We start from the raw sequence: 24,995 nt of genomic DNA, 5'->3' as shown, positions 1-24,995 counted from the left end.
GAGCCATCCTGAGAAGGCCACAGTGGCAACCATCTGCTTGTGAAGATGACAGCAAGAGTCCCGGGTAAAGACTGCTCCCCTCTACACCGGCTCACATAGTGTTCTGCTTAGTACAACTGAGGCTGAGCCGGAGCTCATCCTAAGGCTGAATCTGAGAGGACAGTGGAAGAAGCCTTTTACAAAACTGTTGTTTCAGCTTTAGTGCTTTTTAAAACTTGCTGGGTTTTATAAAAATGTCTTCCAGTAAACCAGTGAGTCTATCAAACAGTGGGACTTTCCCCAAAGGACTTCATGTAAACTGTTAGATGCAGCTGGTGGAGAGGAGCCCCATACTGCAGGTGGCCAGTCTGCAGCTTAGGCTGAGATGCTTCAGTGAGGATTGCATAGTTGAGAAGATGCACGGTACCGTCAGCGCAGACGTGATGGGGCCCGGCGGCAGGTTGTGCTTCTCAAGGGTTCGCCTCGTCTTTAACCTCAGTAATTCTGTCGACGGACTTGAGGATTTCAGCAGCAAGGTTCAGTGTCTCTGCTCCAGACACCGGCTGCTTTATGGATGCGTGTGCACTGCTCATGACAATGTGGACGCTCTGCAAGGCCACATCGGTGTTCTGCTTCAGCGGGGTAAGGCTGGCACCCTGGCCTGACAGAAGGGCTACATTTTCTCGCTTGCCTTGCTTGCAATCCAAGAGCTGTGCCCTGGAGCAAATGTGTTTCCTGTTTCAGCTTTATGGCATGATTTGGTGCTTTTACACACGGTTTGGTTGGTCAGCAGTTTGAGGTTCTGTTCCACTTGCTGGACTTTCGACTCAAGGTCATGGAAGTCACCCTCCTTGATCATCTTTGACTCCAACTTTTGTTCCAGCGTCCTCGCCGTTTCTGTTTGGGTTTCAGAGACGCTGTGAACCTCATTTGGCTTTCTTCTGAGCTTAGAGTCTTTCAGTGCTTTGTGACTTATCTGCTATGTCGGGGGGGGGGGGTGGTCTGTCCCCTAGGGGTTCTTCTTGAGCTGCAAAGTCTGCACTAGGACTCCCAGCTGGAGATGCTTGGGAGATCTTGGAGTCTGTGTCACTCAGCGTCCAAGGGGGCAAAGGTTCCGGACCTGCCAGCCCTGATGCACTGGAAAAAAGGTGCCACAGGGCGGTGAGTTCTGTGTGGCTCTTGAGGGATGTGTCTGCCCCACGGCAGATGGCAGGTAACTATCCCATCCACCTTCTTCGTCCTCCTCTAGGTTGCTGGCTCTTGTTGGGTCCTCAGAAAACATCCTGCTGATGTTCCAGGACATATCCCGTGGGCTGGGAGGCAGCGGAGCTGTGCTCTAGTCCCAGTGGATGCCTTGAGGCTTCCTTCGGGTAAATTCGACTGGCGGTCGTGTCTTCTTTTGAACCTCAAGGCTGGGATTATTGGTTTACAAAAACTCTTTGAAGGACAATGGATTGGCTTCTTCAAGGTCTTTAAGTTTGTCACCTCCAAAGCATGTCTCATGGGCTCCCAACGGACCTTGCTTGTTTAGTACATTTTCTCTTTCCATAGCCAAAATCCTCTGGAACCACGAGGCTCCGCATCCTCGCCAGTGGGGGCGTGCCCTTCCGCTATGTGTAGCCCGACATCACTGCGCCCTAACCCGCTGCGACCCCATGGCCCACAACTCGGTCACCCATCCCTGCCTTCGGGCGAGGCTGGCCGGAAGCCTGCACTGAACGCCCGACCCTGGGTTCTTAAGGGCAGCTTCCAAGTCTTTCTATTTTGTATACTCACTGGCAAACAAAATCTGAAATGAATCAGGTACTTAACAAGCAGTTAATGGCATATATAGAAAAAAGCATCATTAACTCTAGATACCATTGCCTGGACCATGGATTGATTTGGATTTACAGATGTAAATTATATGTGATAAACACGATACGCATTTTGTTTAAAACGTCTTGTGGACAATGAATACACTTTGGCTAAGCATTGTATTATTCCTAAACTGAAAGGAACTTAGAAATATTGCAGCAAGAACTGGTTGTGGGTATAGCTTGCTGTTTGCTCTCCTTAGTTTGTCCGCTGTTAGGGGCAAGAGAAATCTGTTCCTAAGAGATGCCTTGAGATGCCCACGTGACCTGGGAAAGTATCCTTGCTGAAGACTGCTTACATGTCCAGGGAGAGCTTGGGCAGTTAAGCCAGCACAGTTGCAAACTCATTTCTCTCATGTCAACTTGAGAACCCGCACTTTTCCACGACATTGGAAAGTATTAAATGAATAAAAGAAGTGTTAATTCTTAGCCACACACAAGAAGACAGACTCAGAGTAGGTCCTTTATGTATAACGTGGCAGCCCAGTGCTGGACTAGCAACTACTTGGCGTCAGAACCACACAGTGTCTGACTTCAGAAAAATCTTGAGATATTCCAGGCATGGCAGGAGGCCTTGTTTATTATGTCCACGGGGCCATGGGTTGTGGGAGATCCAGAAGAATAGGAACCAGGCTCTCCATGTGGGAATGTGATATTCCTAGCCACGGCTTAGGTTGCTGGGAGGTATTGTGGTCTAAGAAACACATGTGTAAGTAACAGCACTGAGTTAGAAGCTGAGACTCAGACCACTCCCTGATTACTGTGCAACAGAGCCAAGTGCTTAACCAGAAAACAATCCTTAATGAGCAGTTCTGCAGATGCCTGCAAGAGCAGAGCCGTGGCACTCTCCCACACTGTTCTTGAAAGTAAAAGTGCAATCAAGAAGAGGGCAGAGACTGGGGTTGTTGGCTGAGGCCATGGAGGAGCAAGATGGTGCCACACCTGTACTCTTGCCGGATTCCTTTGTGACTTAGCTGACCAGTAAAAACCCATTGCCCCCCACACACCTGGCTGTCTTTAAACCATGAAGGGTGAAAGATGCTGAAGTCTAGGCATGGAACCTAATAAGGGCAGGTCACACTTTCCCAGTGCTTTAGGCTAATAATGAGAGATGAATGGAGAATTGGGATACATGTTTTCACTACGTTTAAGTGAAGCAGTGACTTCTGGCCTGAAGCCTTTGCACAGAGCCCTATTTGAGGAAACCCTTTGGATAGAAATGTTCTCTGGGATGGACTGAATTACAAAGCTGTTTACCCCACTTCTGTTACTTCCCACCATACCCTAGAGCACAGCCCAGGTGGACACAGCCTGGGAGCAGAAAATGAAGGACCCCGAAGTGTCCATACACCGTTCGCATGGGAGTTGAGCAAGTGCTCATTTCAGCAGTCCCAGGGCAGCTTCCATTGCAGAAGTGGAGACCAGGAAGCTGAGGTCTGAGAGAGCTATAGCTCAGTGTACATGAGCTTCACCTCAGCTGAGGGGTTCCAGGCATGATCTCTGGAGGCATAGGGGCTGAAAGAAATGGGCTTTTATCTTAGTAGAGTCCCAGAAACCAGATAGACATGAAATATGAATACTTCTCTCTTCTCAAATGGTTTTATTAGTTTTATAAGATTTTTCTCTGTTATTTTCCTAGTCCATGATGGCAGGCTGTTCTTGAAGTTGTAATCTTCTTACTTTATTCTCCTTGTCATTTGCCTATCACCATGGCTACAACAATTTTACAATTATTTTTTCCTCCCCTACTCTTCCTCCTCCTCTTCTTCCTGCCCCTTCTTCACTTCCTCCTCTCCTCCCCCTCCTCTTCTTCCTCCTCTTCCTCCCATTTCTCTTCTCCTTTCTTTTTCTGTTCCTTCCATTTATCTTTTCTGCTGCTACAATGAAAGATATGTATCTGTTTTTTATTCCTTCACAATTTCACAGTTACATAAACTAAATTTTCATCATTGCCTTTCTGCATTACACTCAACTTCCATCTCTGCTGTCTTCTTTCCAATAAGCCCCTACTTTGATATTCTATTTTTGGCCCACCAAGTTTAACTATGATTGTTTGCATGAGAGTGAAGGGGGCTATTGACTGGATCAAGGACAACATATAAGTGGCTACATCACTGTAGAAAGTGGCATGCCCTACCTTGGACACATAAACTCTCTCAGATTTTCACAAGCCCTTCGCTAGTGTATAGTGAAATCCTAGTGGGCTCAATCCTATGCAGGTCTTGTCTAAGTAACCACAGTGACAGTGAGTTCATGAGTACAGTGGCTTTGCCAATCCAGAAGATTCTGCCTGAAACCACTCCTCAAACGAACAAGGTCATACTTGTTCTGCTTCAAGGGCCACGGCTGAATTTTAACGAACAATACTTTTATTCTTTCTCCCTGGATCCCAGAGGAGAGTATGCTGCCAATTGCCATGTGGTTTCCATAGAGAGTTCATGGCATTGCTTTGGGCTGAACTGAATTCTCCCCAGAAGATGGATGTCTCTTGAAAACATGCACATGTCATGCATGAAACATCTTTCTAAGTAAGCATGAACCCTGCAGTGTGGTACACAATCCCTCTTGGTTCATACCTAACAGTAGTACATGAAGTAGCCTTGGATCCCAGAAAGACAATTGCCCCAAGTCATCCTCTTTTTTACCCTGCATTTCCTAAGGACAGGTTCGGTGTTATGAGTGAAAACCAATAGGCCTGTAAATCGTTCTGGGAGTGAAACAGGGGTATAAATAGGTAAGTATTAATTAGTTACAAGCTGAGTTTGTAGTAATGGAGCTGTTCAAGGGACATGGCAGGGAATAGTGGTTGATACCTCTTGTCATTCTAGTCGAGGAACACAGGTGGCAGTGGTTCCTGTATTAAGGCTGTCTCCATTGCATGAAGGCTCTCATTCTTCTCAAAGACTTTGGTTTGGATCTCCAGAGTAACAATTCCATTGAGTTTCTCTTCCATATGTGCTTTGTGTGGACTGGACCACAGCCCCCCATCTCTTTTCTCTCATGAGCTAGATATTCTACATCCCTCCACATTTCCTCATATTGAGTGGTTTCTGAGACCTCATCTTCATGGTTTTCTGTACTGTCTATTTTAATTTGTAAGTTTTCTTCTTAAAGCAGGGCTCCTGATGCAGACCCAACATTCCTGCTATGGAGTGTACAGGTGATATGCTGGGGCCATTTCATTCTCTGCCCTGAATACCAGTTACTGGCATTCAGTCCTGTGAACCCAGGCATCATGATTACTATAGGAAAACACCGAGTATAGACCATGTGCTTGAAAACTTGGTCTTCAGCTGGTGGCACTGTTTTGAAAGTTTGTAGAAATTTTAGAGGGAGAGACAGTCTTTGTGAAGATATTTGTAGTTCAGTGGTACATTCTGTCACATTTTTGCTTCCTGTTTTGCTGAGACATGAGGAGTTCCAGGAACATATTCTCACCAACACAGAGTCCCTGCTATGACGACTTTTCTACCACAATGGACTGTATCCCTAAAAACTGTGAGCCAAAATAAGCCATTCTTCTTGAACTTGCTTTTACCAGGTTCTCTGACACAACTAATGCTCTAGGAAAACTCATTAGAAGCCCCTGCTCCTCGTTCACTAAATGCTGATTTAGTCGTTGGAACCCAGGAATAAAAATATCTGTCACAGTTATTTTTATCTGGTGACCTTGGACTTGGACACATTTTCCTCAAATTCCAGAACCTTGAACTATATTTGTAAAACTAGCAGCAACTTAGAAAATATTGTTCCTTGATTCATACTCAGAGACCCAAAGACAGCACTTCTTAGGGAAATCTGTAACTTCCTTCATGATAGCAAAACCATATGCTTACTAAAATGTTAACTTCTTGTCCTCATTTGAGACACATACAAGGGTGGGGCTTAGGCTCATTATCTGCAGCCCCGGAGTTTGAATGGATCAAGTGATTAGCTGTTTATAACATGAATAATGGACAATAATTTCAGGACAGATGGTTACATCTGGTTAGTGCAATGAATGATGATACTGTAAGTGAACACATGTTCAAAGGGCAGTGTTTCATTTTGAGACAGAGCCTAAGCTGACCTTGAACTTCTGGTCCTTCTGCCTCCACTTCCAGAATTCTGGGACTATAGTCACACACCACTATGCCAGGTTTATATGGTTCTGGGAAGCAAACAAGGCTTTGCATGTATTTGTAAACTATACCAACTGAGCCACATCACTGGGCCTAATGTGCTGTAATGATGAACGGATGCCAGAGGAATCCTTTGGGAGCTTGTAAAAACCATTGACCTATGACCTCTCCTCCTGCGAGCTTGCTTCTGCTCAGGCCAGGGAGCATTTCCAGAAGTACAAACATGAGCTTGGCATTGCAGCTGTGGGGAGCTATGCTGTGTGGGATGAACTGCTCTTCTGGTTGGCTGCAGGGAAAGGCTAACTTCATGTTTGAGTGGCAACACCTTTGGCCTCTCCGGGCTCAGGAGCTCAAAACTGATGGAACTGACTCACAGGTCTCTCCACACACCCTGCAGCTCTGACTTCACACCACAGTAGACAGTGTGGGCTTGGCAGTGTGCTAGGGAAGAGCCTTCTGGAACACGTATTTACTGAATCATAACTCTCTAGACTAGTGCTCTATATTTACCAATCTAACATGGCTGCCAAGGTTCCACTGTTCTCCTGTAACTCTGGTTCCTCTCAGCTGTAACAATCACTATTTTTAATGCTGAGCAAATGTCCCATTTTCTCCCTCCTTAGAGAGTTCTAATTATCTGTTTGTCAGACTCCACCCTCCCCCCAAGAAAAATGAATGTTCAAGATTTCTTGAAGGAGGCCTTTTTATCCTGACTCCTCCCCCTCTTGGCAGCCATACGAGTACCTGGAGGTCATTCTATACTTTTCCAATACCTGGATATACCTCTCCTATGATTTCTTGCAACTCAATGTATATTAATGCATTCTTCAAAAATACATATATTAAAGTCCTTCTCTTATTTATAAATATACCCCACTATCTCTACCATTATACTTGTGATATCAAGGAAAACTTTAAAAATAAAGATGCTTATTCTAAAAGAAAACATGGTCAAAGTTGGAAATGTATTAAACCTAGAAGTATGGGGGGAAAACTATCACTTATTATACTATACCAACACTGCTGTCTTAAAACATAGTGTGAGCAACTCCTCCCTAGAATATCGTCATGTGCACAGATACCTCATAGAGATAAAATCTCATATCCTCCTTCAATTTTCATTAGCAGCTACCTGACTCCTGTCATCAAAGTAAACATCAGTTAAAAATCATTGTGTGGATATTTTATTGTGTTGACCAGAATCATAATATGCTTCCTGTAAGTAATACCACATGTGCCTTCACCGTAAGAATCTCCATATCTTTTTTCGTCAGGATAAAAAAAAAAAAAAAAGTATGATACCCAGAAGACATTGCTAAAGTTCTTGATACATATTTCCCAGTTAATTTCCAAAAAGAATTGAATCCCTTTAAACTCCTACCATCAATATGTGAGTGTATTTATTGGTATAATGTATCTTATGAAAACCATAGTTACGCATTCAAAGGGGGAAAATAGCATTCTATATTAGAAGAATAGTGACAGCGTTTTCTGAGTCAAGCAGCTCTCAAGACAGTTGAAGCACCTGGTTTAGAGAAAGCTCAGTCAATCGCTTGCCCATTGGTTATAATGGGATGGACTTCCCAAAGCAGGAGAAAACACCAGCAATATATAACTCAAATGGATTCTATGTTTGGTGACCAAGCTCTCTGCCAACTCTCATACTCATCCAGTGTCACCAGGAAACCAGGACTATTTGGTAAATTCAGTGTTGCAGGAATAGAGGATCCCAAGGAAACACGAGGGGATGGCCTTACTCAGTAGCAGCAGATGCTTCTCCCTGGAGGTGACATATCAGCTGAGCTAAATGGCTTGCAGACTATGGAGAAAGAATCAATGGATGTTTCACAAGGAACTCCACCATCTGCAAAACAGCCTGGAGTCCCAGAAGGCATGATGTCTCTGAGGAACTCAAAGTAGTGTTACTGAATTAGAGGTGACAAGGTTAGGGAGTAGGGAGTTATCAAGTTGAGAGTTGAGCAAGTACGAGTCACGATGAGGGCTGTATATCTTTGAAGTGTTTACACTTGACACCGGTATTAGGGAATAAGGGCAAGTTCTAAGCATCAGATGGTATGATTATGAAGAACAGAAGGGGAGATATAATACCTTGGATAAGCCAAGAAAGTCACAGCTGCTGCTTGGTCTAAAATAGTGGTGCAGGGGGAACAGGGCATGGCAGATATATCAACCAAGTGGGACCTCTAGGACTTTGCTTAAATAAAGACTTTGAAAACTTGGGTGAATTGGGATTATCATGTTCCTGAAGATTGTACCACTGAGTAAAGAAATGCAGATGATTGAGTTGAAGAAATATACGTTTAACCATTGTTAATTTTAGATGTTAATTAAAAAAAAAAAAATCCTTGTCAGAAGCCATATATGTGAATCTCAAGTCCATGTGATTCTGCCTGACTTGGAAACAGAATGAGGCACGAGCACACAGGAATTAAGTCATGGAAAAGGATGAAGCTGCCAGGACATGGGTGGTGAAAAGATACAGCCAGTTGTGGTACTTAGACATGACAGTGATGCAGCCATGGATTTGGTCAAAAGGACTACACTGTCATCACTCAGGCTTCACGAGTTTGTCCTCTGCTCACTTACTTATCCACGTACTAATTTCATTTCTGTTGGTGTGGATAAAAATCTATAACCAAAAGCAATGCCGGGGAAAAGGGGGTTTATTTAATGTAAAGTTCCAGGGTATAGTTGATCATCAAGGGAAGTCGAGGCAGAAACTTTAAGTTTGGCCTATTTGTGATTTCACACAGCATTATTTCTGATCAAGGAACTCACATTGAAGAGAGTAAGCTGGAACCATGGAGGATTCTGCTTCCTAGTTTGTCCTCAGCTAGTTTTCTTATCTATCTCAGGACCACTTGCCTAGAATTGCTGCACCCACAGGTTGATCTGGGCCCTCCTACATCAATAAACTATCAAGATATCAGTTGCCTACAGACATGCTCACAGACCAGTCTGATCTGGGCACTTCCTTCTCAGTGGATTTCCTTGCAGATGACTCTAGACTGTATCCTAGTCTCTAATCATTCATGTATATCGTGAGCAATTATTAAGTCAGAGGGTTAAACTCCAATGAGTCACAAATCGATGGGACACTTTCTCCTCCAAAAAGGGATATGTCCAGTCTAATGGCAAAGCCAGGCATAAGGGCTTCCAATGCAATGCAGGGTAACAGATGCCTAACGTTATCAGGGCATCACTTGAATTTAGACTGATCTCTTTCTCTGGGACTGTTTGTAAAGGTAATATTGCTCCAGTGAGTGGAGACTTAAAAGAACTGGATGAGGGGGAATCTGACAAGACAGGCATTATGACCAGAAATACATGAGCATTTGGGGAAGTCCAATTTGGCCAATGTGCCTGCACCCAGGGGGACTTGGGAGGTGACTGGAACTGAAATAGGCCTTATTTCTAGGCACCCGTGATGAAGGACACTGTGTATCAGAATAAGAAATTCAACCAAGTTTTGGAAGCACCACAGGGAAGTTGGTTTCTCCTGGAAGAGTCCCAGTGATGGTGTGAGCTATAATAGCAAGATGGAAGGGGCCTCAGTTTCTTTTCTGACACAGTGATAGCATCCTCTGACAATAGCAACTTAAGGCAGATTTATTTTGCAGGTTATGGTCCATAATGACATAGAAATCACAGCAGTAGGAGCTTAAGGAAACTAGTCACACTGCATCCACACAGTCAAGAAGCAAGCAGTGCCTATGCTTTAACATCCTTTCTCCTTCTTACTTGGTCCAGTCCATGAAATAGTCCCAGCTACAACTGAACTAGATCTTCTCATATCTATTAATGTAATTGAGATAACTCCCCATGGGTATGCTCAGAGACTTGTCTCCCAGGTAGTTGTAGAATCTGTCAAGTTTACAAGTAACATTAACCACAAGAACAGAACGTGGAGGGAGTGTAGAAGTTGGAAAATAATCTGGGTGAAATGATGAGGGACATGGTATAACCAGCTGCAGTCATGTTGGGAAGAAACAGCACAGGTGCCGACATGTTAAAGAACTAAACTAGAGAGACTTGAAGTAAAGGGTGGATGGAGGATGGTGTGGTGGTGGTCTGGCCAGGTTGGTTTCTTTCAAATGATCTACCTTCAACCCTCGGTGCCACCTGACATTTCGGTGTTTCAACTGTACTAGCTTTAGGAAAGAGCACCAGATCTACACAGATCAATCTATTGTTGAAACTACAACATGCCTTGTGCTGCTTAGTGCTAAACAAGTCAGAGAGGTGTCTTGGAAGTTGTGATAAGTTTTGATAGTGTGCTCTCTGCTAGAACAGTTAGATGAGTCACAGTCCACCCAGTGTTGAGTTGTGGACATACACTCTGAGTATGCTGTAATCTTAGAAGACAGTTGGGGATCAAAGTAACAGCTGGGGAAGAAGCAGGATCTGGGCCAGGATGGGGATAATGGAAGCTATAAATCCACAGAGCTATGAGTGCACAATGATGGGGAAGCCAGCTATCAGATTAGGCTGGGAGCTGGGGTTCTGTGCATCTCATCAAACCAAGCTAGTTTAAGATTGGAGACTTTAAAATAGGAAGTCATCATGACTAGATGGTCCATTTCAAGTACTGTGATTATCATTAAAATGCCCTCTAGCATCATACCACTCCTTAAACATTTTGGCGACTCCTATAAAGACCTTCCTGCATGAGGTGATGTTTAATGCCAAGGTAGACCTGCTATGCTGACAGCTTGTTTGGTTGGGGAACTAATGATCAAGAAAACCATCATTTGAGCCAGACCTGATGACAAAGGCTGATATTCTTAGCTAGTCAGTGGGATGAGACAAAAGAATCATACCAACTTTGGCAACTTAGTAAAATTCTGCCTCAAAGAGGAAAAAAAGGAGGGAGGCACTGGAGATATCATTCAGTAGTAGAGAGCTTACCTAGGTGGTTAAGACTTTGAGTTTTACTTCCCAGTACTAAAATGGGAACAATAAGGCCATTCAGTGCTGTTTTGATTGGAGTGACCCATTATCCATTATAAAAAGCTCTGAATACGTTGTATCTTCCCCTGGGGAATTTCAGACTGAGGAATAATGGCTCCACTGTCACCTGGGACCAGGTGTCTCTATTTTTTTTTTCTGTCTGGTTTCATTTCTTGAATAGTCGAGGAACTAAAACCTTGGAAATGAAACTCTAGATGCTTACCCTAAAGCTTTGGCAAAACAAGGAAGCAGTGTGCTAGCACATAGTAGGCTATGGAGCTGTGACATCAAGGAACCCAGGGAAGACTTGCTGACAAAGTCCCCTGCTTGGTGTTCTGTCTTGATATCTATCTCTCATTCTTCTAATTTGCGACCCTTAAGGAGACTTTCTTTGGTGAACAAAAAATCAGATTTTCCTTGGAAACCCTCTCATATTCCTCACTCCACGGCTGACTGGATTTTTTGTTTGTTTGTTTATTTGGTTTTAGATTTTTGGTTTTGTTGTTGTTGTTTTATTGTTGCTGTTCGCACTCATAACTCTTAGCATGAAACTCCTTCCTTATGTTCCAGTGTCCCAGAATCACACTAGACAGGCCCTCCACCAGCAAATCAAGAAAGCTCCATGGTATAGATGGAGAGAATTGTGTGAAATTTTTATCTGTCTTTTTGGAAAGACAAGCCATATGTTCTTATGTGGTCTACTGACCCATGATTTACAAAACGGTTAACATTTTAGCTGGTCAGTCACCCAGTCCATGTTAGAAGTGTTGGCTTGACTCCTCATATCTGAACCTTAATCAGAATGTCCTGAGGAGGGTCTTCCCTGGTTAGTAAGCCTGTTCATCTTTAGTTCTCAGAGCGTCTTCCTGAGTAGGTGGGGTAGAGAGGCAATGGGAACATTGCTGTTCATTTTCAAAGCTCAAATTCCTGCTCCAAGAGAGCTTGGCCACAAGGTTTTAGAATGGCCTTAATGAGTATCTAGATGCTTGTGAGGCTTGGAGGATATTCCATAATTTGTTTTCTCCTGACTACTACCCTGGGAGTGTGAAGTGTTCTGGAGAGAACTCTAGTGGCTAGTCTCAAGCTTGACGCCTAGGATCAGTATTTGCTCTAAGCTTTGGCTCTCTCCAAAAGGAAGTGGGAACTCTCTGGTGGTTCCTCTTCTAACATTGTGTGCATTCCCACTGATCTGTTATCCGCTGGGTGGAAAAATGCTGGCAGAGAGTAAGAAATGAGAAGCTTGGCATCTCCTGTGGAGTCTTATATGCCTTACTGCAGCCCTTTGACTCACCACGAGCTGTGCACCAGCATGTAGCAGAACAAAATTTTCTGATAATAATTTTAGAGCCCTCTTTATCTTCTAAAGAGATTACAACTGTGACATGCATGGTGAGAAAAAAAATAACTAAGGAAATCAAACATCACTTCCTAGTTCACATGGAGGATTCTTATAGAACTGTATTACAGGACTCATTCAAAACAGTGAGATAATATGTATGTGCATACGTGCATGAGAGAGAAGGGTTGGGAGAAGGGATAAAAGAAATAGAGAGATGAAGGTGAAAATGAGAATAGATGTGAATGTCATCTGTTGTCCCATTGTCACAGCACCAAAGCCTCAGTGGACTTAATAGTAGCTGGTGGAAATAAAACCAAAAACAAGCCAAGTACCATGTCATGAGTTTTAGATTTTTATTATTTTACTGTTGCAATGGAATGGAATCAGTGAGTCTTTCTGAGGACTTGTCTCCACTACCGTCACTTCCCTACCTCTCCAGCCACTTCTCTATCCAACCTCTACCTGGACCATGGAATTCACCGAGGCAGGTACCCTTCCTTTGCCTTAGGATTCCAGCTTTGCTTTCCCCTCCTCTTGAGCGTTATGCATTGACTGTCATATCTGCAACCAGACGGCACCCCCATTGTCCAACAGCTTTGGGATAGAGCTCCTAGAAGGTGAGATTTTGTGAGACCTTCCTCTTCTCTTTCAAAATTCAGCAACTCAACAATGTGTGACACATGCATATCAATAGCAGGCTTCACTGGTGCAAAGCTGCACAGGACAGAGAGCACTCTAACCTCCGGGGTCTGTGCACATGCTTCATGCCTCTACTCTACGGGAACGCTATCATTCCTCAGTGTTCAGGCACGTAACCCAGAAATCTCATTTCTGATTGCATACTTGAGGGAAACAAAGTCAGCAGTTAGAAGAGGTACCTGGCCCCCACCTCTCAATGTTCACCACGATATTAGCTGCAGTATAGTCAGTACATAGACACAACCCAAATGTCTGCGGTGGATGAATGACTGAAGGGACTGTGATATGTATACAATATAGTAAACCACCCACCTTACAAAAATGAAGGGAATTGTGCTGTTTTGGACAGCATGAGTGAACTGGAGATTTTCCTAAGTGACAGGAAGATCTCATGCCTCAGAACAAAAAGGGAGTTATGGAAAGAGCAACAGGTTCAAATGTTAAAGCAATGGTTCTCAAACCCTTTGGCAGTCAAACAGCCCTGTCACGACGGTTGCTAAAACCATCAGAAAACATATATATATATATATACATCACTATTTATATCAGCAGCGAAATTGTAGTTAAGACGTGGCAATGAAAATAATTTTATGGTCGGGGGTCACCACAACATGAGGACCTGTATTAGGGAGTCACAGCATTAGGAAGGTTGAGAACCTCTGAGTTAAGGAACATTGAACAGTTTGCGTTGATGCATATGGCCCATCCCTGAACATAGTCAGATGCATGGCAAAGCCAGAGAGGAATGGCCAAACCACACAGACGGGCTGGATTTTATAAGATCCTCTCTATCCTATCTCACCTCTGACCATGGAAGAGCCGTAGGAAGGATCTCATCTTCTTTGGCTTGTCCTCCCCTCTGGAATCTCAGAGGGAGTAAACAAACCACAAATAGAAACATTCTCTCTAGAAAAACACCTAGGTGGGAAAAGAACTAAATTCTCAAGTGGTCTATCCCTCCAGTAACACAGGGCAACAGAATCAGAGAAAGAAGGGAGGCATTGGGGCGATGGAAGAGAGAGCCAAAGGCTAAGAGAGCTGTGCCTATGAGCACAGCAGAGCTGGTCCCTGTGTTTGAGGTCTTAGCTGGTACTGGGCAGGAGAGGGTGTTTGATACTGAGAGGCTTACAGGACAGAAGAAACCCAGACCCGAGGTACATTGGGCACCAGAGATAGGCATAAATTACTATTTGGGCTGTGCTTTTCAAACTCTACTGTTTTTAGGCTGGAGATCATAAGTGATGGTTCAATAAAAGTTGCAGATAAAAATAAAAGTGTAAGAATTTTTAATGTGAGATTCTGAGGAGGGTTAGAAAAAAAATAGGGATGGAAAAGAGAAAGGAGGAAGCCAGTTAAACAACATAAATTTCCTGAACACCTGTTCTGTTCTAGGTCTGGCTGTGATCCTGGAAACAAAGATGACTAACAGAATCGCCCTTGCTTTCAGGCATCGCACAGATAACAGGGAGGAGATGTTTTTATCAAGAACGCCTAGGCATGTTACATGGGAAGTGTTACCACGGTGCTTTTAAACTCAGAGGCTCATCCCACTGGCCTCAAACTCAAACAACCGAGTATGATGTCCATGTGGAACGCCAAGGCAGACTGGCTGAGAGAATTCTGTATCCGTGTCTGTGGAAAGCAAGATGCACAGTTAGTTCACAGCGTAGCATCAATGAGACAATATAAGCTTATGAAAACCTATACATATGTATCAGTGGCTAACATGTAGATAGTACAACAAATGCTTTAAAAAAATTCTCTCACTTAATCTTCCCACTCACCATATGTGTTACAGAATGGTCTCTATGACCATCTCTAGTTTAGATTAGATCCTGAGCTTCTGTCAAAGAAAATGATGTCCTTGTACGTCACAGGGTCAAATGTTAACTTGAAGCAGAAGCAATCACCCTACGGCTCATGGTTCAAGGAGATCAGGGGTGGGCATGCCCAGGAGGGAGGCATGTGGCCTGGTGGCTCCAGGAAGATGGCTAGGGGGCTTGGGCTTTCTTCATTAGAACTCTGGAGTCTACGTGTGGGCTGCAGTTGAGGTTAAAGATCAGAGTTCTGCCTGGAACTCACTGCAGAGTGTTGGTGAGGGACTGCAGGGGCTGATACTGAGTCAGAACATGAGTGCTGTGTGGTGTTTTCAGAAGTGTGTTGCATGTCTGTGTCCTTGAACATGTGTGTTTGTGTGTATATGTGTGTGTGTGTATGTGTGTGTAAAAACAGACAAAGTAGGGTAAACAAGACAAAGGGCACATTCTAATGTTCAACATGTACCAATTAGGAATGTACAAAACAAAAGTCCTGTGTCAGAGATGAACTACGGTGTTTTCTTATCCTTAGCTACCACAGACAAAATCATACTTTTCATTAAAAGGTGAATGAATTTTTTATTGATTGAACTAGTGCTGTTTAAGAGATGTAGAGACAAAGCAAGAATTGATTTTAAAAATGCTCTGAATCAGTAGAAATAAAGCCTAAGAGAAATGCTCCAACATATAATAAGGACACATGCTTCACCATGTTCATAGCAGCCTTACTTATAATAGCCAGAAGCTAAAAAGAACCCAGATGTCCTTAAACAGAGGAATGGACACAGAAATTGTGGTACATTTACACAATGGAGTACTACTCAGCTATTAGAAACAATGAGTTTATGAAATTCCTAGGCAAATAAATGGAACTAGAGAATATCATCCTGAGTGAAGTAATCCAGTCACAAAAGAACACACAGGGTATGCACTCACTGATAAGTGGATACTAGTCCCAGAAAGCTCTGAATACCCAAGAAACAATTCACAGACATTATGAAGCTCAAAAAGAAGGAAAGCCAAAATGTGGAAGCCTCAGTCCTTCTTAGAAGAGAGAACAAAACACTCACGAGAGGATGTACAAGATCAAGTAGAAGAGCAGGGATTGAAGAAGAGATCTTTCAGGGGTTGCCTCACCTGGGGATCCACCCCATGTTCAGCCATCAGGCCCAAGCACTATTGCTTGCTGGCAGGAACCAGATAGGGGTGCCTCCTCAGGGGCTCATTCAGAGTCATGCAGCTGAGCATGCTTGCAGCTAACCATCAGACTGAGCATGGGGACCTCGGTGAGGGTGCCGGGGTGGGGGGGGGGGAGAATGAAGGAGCTAAAGGGGGTTTCGGCTTCATGGGAAGAACAGCATTTTCCAACCAAACCCTCCACATCTCCCATGGACTAGAATACCAACCATTGAGCACACACTGAGAGATTCGTGGCTCCAGTTACATATGTAGCAGAGAATAGCAATGTCTGGCATCAATGTGAGAAAAAGCCTTTGGTCTAGTGAGGGCATGTTTTCCCAATGTAGGGGAAGCCAAGGCACTGAGGTAGAGAAAATGATTGGAAGCTAATGCACCTTCAGAAAGAAAAGTAGAGGGGGAGGGGGAATGAGAGAGGAGTGGACAAGGGGATAACATTTCAAATGTAAATACAGAGAGTATCTAATAAAAAATTTTTAAAGCCTAAGAGAAAAAAATGATTATAAGATAAAAACACCTTCCATAGCCAATACATACTTAATCTTTGTAGGTTTGTTGAGATACAAAACAGAGACCACATTGACAGTGCTTTATCCCTTTAAGATGTCAATAAGTTAAAGGTTGAGAATACCACAGAGATTTCCTGGAGAACTCCTTTAATTGGTGGCAGCAACAGCAATTCTGTGTGATCATCATGGAAGATGGAAAACAAGCTGCCACTTCCTCAAACGCCATCAGGGTCCTCAAATGCTGACACAGCATTTCCACTGCTTGATCTGTACTCAAGGAGGGCAGACCCTGAGTCTTGAGCAAGAATGCCCATGGTTATCTCTCAAAAGTGGACAGAAACAAATGGGGAAAGCCAGCCACCAGCTAGAAAGTGGTTGAATAGATAGATGGAGTAAAATGGGCAAAACAAGCTAGAGCCATAGGCAGTAACATGGGGAGTGCTACAATGCAGAAAAGTTAATGACATGGGAACAGTGGTTTAAATGAGATGTCTCCCATAGTTTCAGGCATTTGCATATCTGGTCCCCAATTGGTAGTGCTGTTTGAATTAGCCCAGGAGGTGTCACCTTGGGAGAGGAGGTGTATACCAAAGACAGGCTTTTGAGGTTTAGAGACTCCCATCACTCTGTTTTCTCTCTGCTTCCTAATTACAGTTTCAGGATGTAACCTCTCAGCTTCTGGCCACCATGCCTCTACTCGGCCATCATGGATTCTTATCCGTCTGGAATTTTAAGACCACAAAAGTTGCCTTTGTCATGGCAGCATCACAGCGAAAGAAAAGTAATTCATACATGGGGGAGGGGCATTAATAATATCTTATGGGTGGAAACTTCAGTTGTACCCAACAGAACATCTCCATTTTCAGATCGAAACAATTTAAAGTGCCTCATATACTTTTATTAGAAGCACATACTGCTGATGTGTATGAATAAGAGCCTGACCATTCCAGAGGAAGATAGGCTTGCAATAGAAGGATGACCAGGACAGCTGACTCTTAACCTTACATGCAACCTTCTCTTCTGAGCTGGTAGATTCATCAGTACGTTATGCACAGTAAAATATGAATTAACTACAACTAACTGAGAAGCATATGGGGACTGAGTAGGGCACTTCCAAACCATTTATGGCTTTGTGTGGCCAAAGGGGGAAAATGACTCTTAGGTCAAAAGTCCTGACCACATTTAATTGATTCTGCAAAAAGGCCTTTATCCCCTGACTTGAACAAGAAAGTCCACATTGCTGCCACAGTGTTACTTGGGCACCAAGTAACTATTTTATGTAAAGTATTGGACAGAAACACAGAAGGGCTTTATCATTCCAATACAACAGGCTGCTGGTGCCATTTGTACCCATTTAAAGTGTGTGTGTGTGTGTGTGTGTGTGTGTGTGTGTGTGTGTGTGTGTGTGTGTTTTCAGTTTAAGGCTTATATCAAATCTCTAAATTCTAGAGAAACCTCATAAACCTATGGAAAGGTACGATTCTATGGTAAAGATGAGAGAGACTTGCCTTTGCGTATCTGTACCAGTGGGTTTATTATTATAACAGGTCATATGTGCAACTAAACAATTGACTGAATGTGGAGATGTTGTAGGAATACCTACCTATCATCTATTTATCTGTCTGTCTATCTAGTATCTATCATCTCTCTGTCATGAACCCATTATCTATCCTCTATCACTTATCTATCTATCAATTATCTTTTATTAGTATAGCTATTACTTACCAATATATCTAGTTACATTTAGGTAAGTACATTAATTTATGCATACATCATCTAATCTGTCTCTTATGAGAAGACAGATTCACTGACCGACAGAAGAAGTCTAGGGGAAGAAGCAGTTCAGGGAGAGCAGTGAAGGCATCTCACACTGGTGGGTTCGAGTCTCCAGAGAGACTGAGGTGGCAGGGTGGGTCATTAAAAACACTCGTGAAAAACAGTGCCTCACCTGGTGGAGGAAGGTGACGTTTTCTGAGTTGTGAAGACTCCACAAATAATCAGAAGCACAACCATGTGGAGTGTGAAGAACAAGGGTTCTATCAGACAGAGAAGCCTGAGAGAGGGCCACAGGGGACAATGACAGAGCAGCATTGTCTGGGGCTTAGCAGAAGATTGAGAACATTGGCAGTTCCAGGAAGAGAATGCATGAAGAATGTGGAACAGAAGAAGCAAATGCTGCATGAACAGTGTTCCAAGAACATGAGAGGAAAGCTAGAAAGGGGCAGGGCAGGGAAAGTGGCCAACCATGAAGCGGCTGTTTCATGGCACATGGACAAGCTGGGTAGCATACTTTTTAGACTCGTGCATAAAAGTGAGAGTGCAGAGCTCTGAAATCAGTGCCAATTTTAAGGTGGTATCAGCAGAATTTGGAATCAGGCACAGACAGGGTCTAATTTTAAGGTGGTACCAGCAGAGTTTGGAACCAGGCACAGGCAAGGTCTTAGGAAACACAGATCATCCGATGACTGCACATGGCTCACACCCACAGTGTTGGCCTGCTTACAGACCATGTCCAACCAGGAGGCAGCTAATTACAGTCCTTGGGGAGGAGGATGTTAATAAAAGGTCCATGGCAGGAGGGAAGCAGGTGGTAGAGAAAGGAGTCTGGCCAAATCTTGTTCCTTTTTTGACATAAAGACTTGGGGTCTCTGTCTCTGTCTCTCTCTCTCTCTCTCTCTCTCTCTCTCTCTCTCTCTCTCTCTCTCTCTCTCCAGAGAACTGCCTTCTCATGGGACTTCTCCCAAGCAAAGAGAAGTAACCCAGAAATGACAGAAAAAGCCATATTAGCGCCAACTCCAGAAGTGGAATGACAACATGGGGCTGCATTTGAGTAAAGCTGTCAATGCCTAAGGTCATCCAATCGGCCAGAATGAGACAGTGCTCCAGGCTTACAATGCCACAAAGGGTCATGAACATGAACACTGATCAGCCTATGAAATCCTTCACACCAATAACTACAATATGCACCACGTGCAGACAGGTATGGTAAGGGTCCCATATCTGATACACCAATGTAGCAATGTTTGTTCCTGACGGGAGATGGGACCACTGTTGGGCAAGGCCCTGTTCATCTTCTCTCCACTGATTAGTCTGTACATGCACAATCAATCTCTCTTGCTCTAGCTCGACTCTTTCCCTCCCTCTTTCCTCTCTGTTGCTTTCTCCTTCTTTGCCCCAACTCTTTCATTTTCTTAATATGCCTACATCAATTCTTAGCTCCTGCCCCTGCCAATTGCATTGGACGCAGATGGGCAGATATCTACCTGGCTCACCCAGCAACCCAGGAACCTCTCAAGTTGTCCTATTTTCAAGCTCTACCAATCCATCGCTTCAGGGACCTCTTAGAAGTGAGAAAATGAAGGGGAGTTTTGTGTCAACAATCCTGTCAGCAGAGCTTGGGGCCAATTCCAAATATAGGTCCGTCTAAAATTTCAACCCCTTTTTCCTTCATAATTTCTCTGTTCTAGCTGTTCCAGAGACTCACTCACTGTGGGGGGTCAGCATAAAGCCACACCGCTTATGTCTGTGTGACCCAGTCCCATGTTCCCTCCAAAGAAATTTACCCAGTCCACTCTGCTTCCTTCTACAACCTTGCAACTCAAAGCCATTAAAAGAAGACAAATAAAAGGGGTGTCAGCCAAGTGCGAAGGCTGCTGTCACTGACGGCAGAGCGCTTGGCTAGCGCACAGATTCTAATTCACAGCCTGAAAAGATAACACGAGTCTTCCGAACATGGATGAAAACCTTCAATTTTACAATTTTCATGGCTGTTGAAGTTTGTCATAGTCATAAAGCAGCCTTTGATTGCAGCTTAACTTAGTAGATAATTATCATAAAAAGTTTGGGAAAACTGCAGTCAATTAAGAAGAAGGAAGAAAAATTCATCTGAAGCCGTCTCTGATTTAACTGTTACCGGCATCCTGGTTCACTTCTCACCACTTTTAATGCTTCTGTCTGTACACACGAGATTTTATACTGTGTACCTTTCATCCTGACCCTTAGCAGCATGTAGCATGCATTCCTCCAAATCACTGCTAACTTTAGACAATTGCTTTATTACAGTTAAGGAACACATGATGTGTGTGTGTGTGTGTGTGTGTGTGTGTGTGTGTGTGTGTGTGTGTGAATTGTAACTTATTGTACTATTTCATTTGGGTACTTGAGAGATTCTAAATTTTGTAATAATAATAGAGAATATAATTGATATTTTTTCTGTGATAAAAGTTATTTCATAAATCTATTTTAGACTTTTGTCATATGTTTTATATACAAGTGGAGTTACATTTGGATTTCTTTTCTTTATAGTATATGGGGAAATATTTTGTTGTAGTTACCAGATGAAAGGTAATTGATTGAAGATTTGAAACATTTTTCCTCTCCTATTATTTTTTGGTGGTGGTGGTAATGAAGTTTGTGTGTGTATGTGTGTGTGTGTGTGTGTGTGTGTGATGCATGTGAATGTCTAGTTGCTGCCTATTTATATAAGTACTGAGGGTTTGAACTTAGGTCCTCAAGTTTGCAAAGAAGACCCTCATACCCACTGAGCCTTCTCCCCGTCTCTCCAGTGTGTATTTGTCAAATTCCTGTCTACAACACGGCTAATGTACCATGTACATTCTCGGAGTAATTGCTTTGAGAATAAAGGCCCGGCCGACAGTATTATGAACTCTGAGGCTGAAGATGGAGTCTTAATAAACAGTGGCTGCTTTTCATCAAAACCCTGGGATCACATAACTTTTGAATGGCCAAGTGGGCTTGCAAAATGGCAAAGTAAATGTTGCCAGCAAGTAGAAACTTTAGAGTGTCCTGGGCAAGGGGAGGGTTGGTGAGAGTTTTTGAAATGCACACGAGCTAAAACTGACATTCCTGGCAAGTGGCTGGCTGTGAAATTCTTCTGACACCAGCATCGGTGTTTTTTCTTTCTTTTGTCTTGCAGCCTCTTCCAGAATACCAACATATCAACTCTACTCTGCTAATTCAATCTGTCCCATCCTGTGCATCCTTGCTTAGATTTAGAATTCACTTGCTTACTCTCTTCTCCAGATTCCAGGAAGATTTCAAATGCAACTAAGTCAGAGAATATATGTTGTAACTGTGTCATACAAAACCCATACATACATACATACATACATACATACATACATACATACATACACATTTGTAAGAACCTATCCTGAGTAATATGCCCTTTGCTTCGGGGGAAAAAAAAAAAACTAGGAGAAGACAGTTTACACTGCAGTGTAGCAAAGACCATATTTTCTCGTATTTAGGAACAAAGGCATGTCAGGCTTTATTGAGCACATCACTAACTATATAACTAGCGTTAAACACTCTATTTGCAACTGTTGCTGTGTGTTTTGTGTGTGATTATCACCCCTAGATCTGCATCCTATAAAAAGATATTTCTGTTTGCTTAATTATAAAGCTCTTTATGAACAGGCTCCTCTGTAAATAGCTTGGTGCGGCTGAAATAGAAATATAATTATAATGAAGGCAGATGTTTGTGAGATACTGGCTCATGAAACTTGCTCAGAATCTACAAAGGAACAACGTCGGAGCATGTGTTTACTGTGGGCCAAAGCTGGAGCCAGGCGTGTTTGCCTCTGGGCTGGGTTCACTTGCCTCTCACTTTGGCTCAGTGGCCTCCGTGGTGGAGGCAGAACGGGACTCACCTGTCTCTGGGCAGAGCAGAAAGGATGATCTGTTTGGAGAGAGACTTGAGGCAAAGCTGAAAAGAACAGAGCAGCCTGGACCAGGTTCGAGGGAGGAAGCAAAGCTGTTTGGAGGTTCTAACCACTTTACAGCTTGGGCTGCTTTAGTGGGATTGGGGCTGGGTCCTCTGCTGGGAGTATGTTGAAGTCCTTGCAGAGGAGTGAATGTTCTTCCTCCTGATGGAATTTTCTAGAAGTCACTCATAAGGCAAAGTGAGGGAAGAAGGTTAAAGGAGATGTTCAAATGATAAGTTTCTCTCCATTGGAAAAACAATAGGGAAAGGCAGTAGTCTGTGAGAGGTTTAAACATTGGAACATTAAATGATCTCAGCCAACAGTCAGTTGGACTTTACATGCCTTTGATTCGGGTAAAACCCTTTTTGAATTCTCGTTTGTAAGTGAACAGAACCTTTAAAGTCCCTATAAGTAGGGCTTTTCTGCCCATACGTTTTGAGTCACCATTGTGTTGAGTTTTTAAAGTATCTTGAAAATGTTATTTTTTGGTTTTTTATGATTCCAATGATGAAAGGAATTAAAAGACGGGCTAGTCTGTCAAAGGAATCTAACTATAGAATTACTCTTTATGGCTGCACTTTCAGGGATGTGCTTGATGTTTCAGAATCATGCCAAAAGGTCAGAAGCACCAACAACTGCTGTTTTGAGATGTAATAAACATGAAGTAATTTGCATGTGTTTGTTATGAGACGTGTGTATGTGTGCTTAGGCTTCTGAATCCAAGTACTTATAAATGTCCAAATAGGTACATTTTTGACTCAAAATGTTAAGGTCTTACTTATTAGGGTTATAAGTTCTTCCCATTAAGTGATCAATTTCTCTCCTTCATATTTTTCTGTATATCTTTATGTATTTGTTAGCAATAACTAGTATATAATAAATGCCACATATGTATACATTCATATTTCTAATATAAAATATACACGTATAAAACATGTATATGAATACACACATATCTACATTTCTCTTCCTGGGGATGGCACAGATTCTCATGTAGTTCACACAGATTTTAGACTTTATATGAGAGCATATAGCCTTGAATTTCTGATTCTCCTACCTCTATTTTCTCAAAGCTGGGACCATAGGCATGCTATATGACACCGGTCTTTGTACTGTTTCTCATTAGGACCAAAACTTTGTACATGGCTTGCATTCAACAAACTGAGCCACAGGCTTGTCCACATTCCTCGTCCTGAAGAACACATCATCCACCATTTTTTAACCACGAGTTATGCTCATAAATGACCATGATGAAAATATTTTCTGTCAGTTTCCCACTTTGTTTTTTTCTGAATGCTCTTAGCAAGAGAGATTTTTGTGCAAGTACTTGTTTAAATGCCTCACTGTCTACGGTCAGCATTTGAGTGAGAGATACACCATCATAGATATGCGTGTCCCATACAGAGCAGGGGCCTTGGTCAGAAAGCTGATGCTACTCAGAAGGGAGCAGTTGGCTGTTTGAATCTTCAAGGAGAAGCAGCAATAAAAGTAATTGCATATTAAGTGCCCACTGTATGCTAAGCAGTGACACATATGTACTCTATGCTAAATGGTGCTGTGCGTGCTTTGGCCTTTGGCTTCTACCACATCAGTTACAGCTCCTGCACTCTTCTGCATGAGGAGCTGCGTCTCAGATATACTAAGCAGTGTCCTGATTTGCACTGATGAATGCCTGGACAGTGCTTCTGTCCATATCAGACTCAGAATTGCTGCTTAGTCAGGATTATTTCTGTGCGTCCTTGGCCTTTGTGAAGATTCTTTCTATTTATTCCCTGAGGTTTTCTCTCGAGAGGAAATTCACGTCTCTTTCGTATCATTTGCTAGTGTCACTGAAAACTGTTCGTGGCAAAGCATGGTAAAACAGTCCCTTGTTTTATCCACCAGGGAGGTTTGGCTTCTTATAAAATGCCCTGTCAACCTGCTTTAACCACTTCCACATTTAGAAAATGAAGTGTTTCCTTTCTGATGAGTTAAGTGCTGCTAATATTTTGGTGATATGACCTTTGAATTACCTTCCTTGGTTATCACATTTGTATGTCATTCAAAGTGGTCAATAATTGTCCTGGATTTTATTCTTTTATTTAAACACGTTGGGTATCACTTTTGGTAAAGATCAAGAAAAGATTCACTCTTATGTTCATTTTTATGCTTTCTTTTAGATATATTTATCTTTCAACTACCAATAGAACTAATACCATCAGTCCAAGGTATAAGGTAAGACTCTAACCTCAGGGAGGGCTGGGACTGGAGCTCGGTGGTAGAATGCTTACATGAAAGGCAGCCTTTTACTTTTGTTACTGTTTAACATTCTTAAGTGCCAGTCCCACTACTGGAAGAATTCATTTCTTTCCTTTAGCTTGTGATATTTTCTGCCTAAAAATGTGACATGTATTTCTGGGGGCGGGGGTAAAAAGAGTACATTTATCTATCATTCTTCTTCAGTACAGCTCAAAATACAGGGCCAAGGAGGTCTAAGTGGATACCAACAAACAAGCTCGGCGGACAAACCAGAGAAAGACCCAAAGTGGTGGATGCAAAGTATTCCTGCTTTACTCTCGAAGTGCTGTGATGAAGTTTGCTAGAGGCAGTGGCACTGACGGTGACTTTGGCCATGGGCTGAGAGGTTTCCATGCTAGGTATGTTTGTACAGAGGTGTAATGGCTGCCAGTCAGGGAGCTGAGGGATGACAGGGACTTGCATAATTGTAGGAAGTTCATGATGACTAGAGGCTAGACTGCTGGCCCAGGGAACAGAGGCAGGGAGGCAGAAAAGCAGACTCTC

The 24,995-nt window shown here is 43.0% G+C and overlaps 1 pseudogene across 1 annotated transcript; it reads right to left on the bottom strand.

Moving 5' to 3' along the window:
- Positions 1 to 449: 449 nt before the first annotated feature.
- Positions 450 to 1,607, bottom strand: LOC308416788 (endosome-associated-trafficking regulator 1-like; annotated as a pseudogene). Its single transcript has one exon. The product of its transcript is annotated as an endosome-associated-trafficking regulator 1-like (transcript).
- Between the last annotated feature and the right edge of the window lie 23,388 nt (positions 1,608 to 24,995).

This window comes from Micromys minutus (assembly GCF_963924665.1).
Source record: "Micromys minutus genome assembly, chromosome: 1".
Classification (NCBI taxonomy): domain Eukaryota; kingdom Metazoa; phylum Chordata; class Mammalia; order Rodentia; family Muridae; genus Micromys; species Micromys minutus.
This window is presented reverse-complemented; position numbering and strand designations above follow the sequence as displayed.